A 4552-nucleotide genomic window follows, 5' to 3' on the forward strand; every position below is an offset into this window, starting at 1 on the left:
AATCATATATCTGATAAGAGTCTCATATCCACAAAATACAAAGAACTCTTACAACTCAGAAACATAAAGACAATCCAATTTTTAAAATAAGCAAAGGATCCGAATAGATATTTCTTCAGAGGAGATATACAAATGGCCACCTGGCATATGAAAAGATTCTCAACAGTATTAGTCATTAGGGAAATGCAAATCAAAACCACAATGAGATACCACTTCACACCCACTAGGACCTCTATAAATTTTTGGAAAATAACAAGTGTTGGCAAGTATGTGGAGAAATGAACCTCTAGTACATTACCTGTAAGAATATAAAATAATGCAACGGCTGTGGAAAACAGTTTGGTGGTTCCTCAAAAAGTTAAACATAAAATTATCATATGACCCAGCAATTCTACTCATAGGTATACATGCAAAAGAACTGAAAACAGGCATTCAAATAAAAACTTGTACCTAAATGTTCCCAGCAGGACTATTCACAATATCCAAAAGGTATTTATGTAGAAACAACCGTAATGTCCATGAATGGATAGACGAATAAATAAAATGTGGTATATCTATATAACAGAATATTATTCAGCTATTAGAAGAAGTGAAATACTAACAGATTCTACAACATGGATAGATCTCAGAAACATTATGCTAAGTGAGAGAAGCCAGACACAAAATCATTCCTATGATCCCTCTTATAGGAAACATCGAAAATAGGTAAATCCAAAGAGAAAGCAGGTTAATAGTTGTCAGGGGCCAGGCGGAAGCAAATATGGGGAGTGACTGCTTTATGGGTTCAGGGTGTCCTTTTGAGGTGATGAAAATGTTCTACATCTAGATAGCTTTTCACACCATTGTGAATATATTAAATGTCACTGAAGTGTACACTATAAAATGATTAATCTTGTGTTATAAATTTTACCTTAATAAAAGAAAATATCGAGAGAGAGAGAGAGAGAGAGAGAGAGAGAGAGAGAGAGAGAGAGAGAATAGAATCCCTTTAAGTCATCGTTCAGTTGGACACCAGATCCTATAAATTTGACCTGCATGATGTTTCTTAGATCTGTTCTCTTCCCACATTCCCACAACTTCTTCTCTCAACTCACCGTAACAGCCCACTTGTTACCCCTTCCTCTTAGACCACCTTCATTCCAATCCACCCACCACACTTGTTGAAATCTGTCGGTTCAGATGCGTTATACATCGTGTTTGTGGCCTCTGCTGACGTGAAGCTGTTCGGTGAGGTCTGCTTATCAGCTAATGACTTAGAGATCAAACTGTGCAGTGCTTTGTGCATTCTGGATTTAAAAATATTTCTTTTACTACGCATTATATCAAATCTACTACTGCAGGGGTGGAAATGAAGGCTTTAGGTGGTTTTTACAAGTTGTAATGTATATCAAATAAATCTCTCCCATAAACCACCTCCCCCCATAAAGAGGCAGATATCTGATCCATTTACTTTTGCTGTAAAAACCTCCAAGGACTCACATTGCCCATAACATTGTTTTTCAACTGTTTACTAGAGAACCAGCTCCACACTCTCTTTCCAGCTTCTTATTTATTACTCCCCATTGTATGCCCTCTCTAGCCATGTCCCACATATGCCAGATATTCTTAAATTTCCCTTTCTTCCTACATACTTTTGCTCAGCCTAAAATGTCTCTGGGCCTTAGATTCCGTATCTGTTAAAATATAGCTACTTCAGGTTTGTCGAGAGACTCGGAGATAATAAAATATTGTAGGACACTCAAAATATGTTTATTTTTAATAACTTTTTTTTAATTTACCGGGTCTTATCCTTTAAGACCAAAGGCCAGCAGCTCACTTAAGCACTCATGCACCAGAGATACACACACCAGAATCCCTTACTTCTTGGTTAGCAGCAATTATGACAAGATCATACGACTGTTACAGAGGGAGTTTGTTCCCTTTAGTCTTCTTCATTTGTAAACACAGTTGTATCCATTTTCATACTCCCAGTGCCTTCCAGAGAGCAGGATCTCAGTAAGTATTTGTTGAATTGACACACCCTCTATACTACTTTAATGTATATAATGGGGCTAAGACTGAATCTTCCAAAGACACTTGATTTTTAAGGAAAATTACACCAAAGAGGATGGTCAACCTCACCACAGTCATCAAACTAATACTAAATGATTTGAACACGTATTTCCTTTAACAATTTTTAAAAAGATGTCACTGTTCAATGGAATTATTTCAAACTTTATTCAAGTTCGTCTTTTGGGAACAATAACGAAAAACAGAAATCATTTTTAATGGATTCATAGATTGTAATTTCATCTTAATATATAAAATCATGAGGAACATTAAAACAGAATCAGCAACATAATTTCATATCTGAAATTCTTCATACTGTCTGGAGTAAAATCCTCTAATATGTTGTTTACTTTATTCACATATATAAGTAAAATTGTAGATAATACAAAAATCCCTGTCCTTGGTCTGTAAAAAATGCTTGTAGATGTTTATTGTGGAATAAAACAAATATCCAAAATACAAAAGCTTTTGAATTTCTATTTAAATACTGAGTTGATGCTTATTTTTGTCCTTAATTGGCTCATCATTGATTGAAAAAGCAAAACAAAACAAACTTGCAACAGACAGTAAAATAGTGAGGTTGTCCATTCTAAGATTTCAAGTGTTAATGTCTCAAGAAGGGGCGCCAGTTAGCTCAGTTTGTTAGAGCGCAGTGCTCTTAACAACACGGTTGCTGGTTCAATCCCCACATGGGCAACTGTGAGCTGCGCCCTCCACAACTAGATTGAAACAACTACTTGACTTGGAGCTGATGGGTCCTGGAAAAACACACTGAGAAATGAGTAAAAGTTTAAAAAGAAAAGAAAAGAAAATGTCTCAAGAAGTTCAATCATCCTGAAATCACACCTTCCACTGCAATGGCTACTAGCTACAGCAGTATGACCACCAGTTCCCTTCAACTCTTCTAAGAGGGTCTTCAACCATCTAAAGAGATAATTATATTTGTTATGACGGTGCCTTTTGTCATCCAGAGATTGGAAGGCATCACAGGGGAACTTGATTCACAGTGGGATCAAGTATTCTTTATCCATCGAACATCTATTGAACAGAGAGACTATCAGGTTGAATTGGTTCAGCTGATAAGTGAAAAACAGACATCTGTAATTTGATTAGCTCTCCAAAACTAACTTGCCTCTATCAGTCCTGCTTCAAAAAAACCCTTGTGAAAAAAGCCATTGTCTGTGTGTAGAGAGTGATAACACATTAAGATTTATTTACATTTTATATACCAGGGTGCCAAAAAATGTATACACGTGACTTCATCTTTTGTTATCGGTATATATTGAATATCACAATTTTAATACAGTTTTTTCCTTTCTTAAAATGTGTGTACATTTTTTTGGCATCTTCTGTATATATTTTTCGCAACAGATGTATGAGTACATGTGCACCAAGAGATACGTAAAAGATATTCATAGCAGCATTATTCATAGTATCTCGTAACTGGGCATTACAAGAATGTGTGCAACAATAGTGGACTACATAAACAATGCCACAGTCATGCGACAATACCCTAGGGCAATGAAAAAGAGGCCAACTTCAGCCACACACAACAACATAAATGAATCTCAAATACATAATGTGGAGTGAGCAAAGACAGACACACACAAAAATGTATACTGTATAATTTCGTCTGTATCAAGTTCAAAAACAGGCAAAATAAACTCTACTGGTATAAGTCAAGGTAATGATTATGTTCTGGGTAAGAGAGAGGGTAGCAGTAGGTAAGGAGGGGTCTGCTAATGTCCTCTTTCTTGATTATGTAGTGGTTACATAGACATTGACTTTGTTTTACATCTGATTTATATTTTATTTTTTATATTCTATTTTACTAATTTTTTGAAGGTGACAACAATGTATTGTTGAATATATTGTTCACTTTTCTGATTGTAACTGTGTATACTGAATATACATATATAAATGTGCCAAAAAATGTATACACATTTTAAGAGAGGGAAAAACTGTATTAAAATTGTAATACTCAATATATACCGATAACAAAAGATGAAAACAAGTCACGTTTGACTTCTGCCATTACAAGAGGTGCTCAAAGTGGTTACCATCAGCGTCCAGACACTTCTGATGACAGCGAACTACTGCTTGAGCAACGTTGACCAAAGTGTCCACTTGTATACATTTCTTTGGCACCACCTGTATATGTATGTGTGTGTGTGTGTGTGTGTGTGTATTCTGAATACATTATGCTTACATATGAATTGTATATCCTTGTAAGAATACAAGAAGTTGATAATATGATAATCTTGGTTGCCTCAAGAGGGACCTGTATGGCTGAAGGATAGGGGTATATTTTTAAAAATTTGAACCATTACAGTAAGCTTTACCCATTGTCCTGACAGACTTCAACGGTTTCAATATTCTGGCTTTTGCTTATTGAGTTTTACTTTTGTCACAAATATCTTGCACTACACAGTTCTCACATTGGCGTTTTGCTAAGGCAATGACAGCCTGTTAACTATTAGCATTTATTTGAGAAATTCTATGG

Source organism: Rhinolophus ferrumequinum, chromosome 26 (assembly GCF_004115265.2).
Source record: "Rhinolophus ferrumequinum isolate MPI-CBG mRhiFer1 chromosome 26, mRhiFer1_v1.p, whole genome shotgun sequence".
Classification (NCBI taxonomy): Eukaryota; Metazoa; Chordata; class Mammalia; order Chiroptera; family Rhinolophidae; genus Rhinolophus; species Rhinolophus ferrumequinum.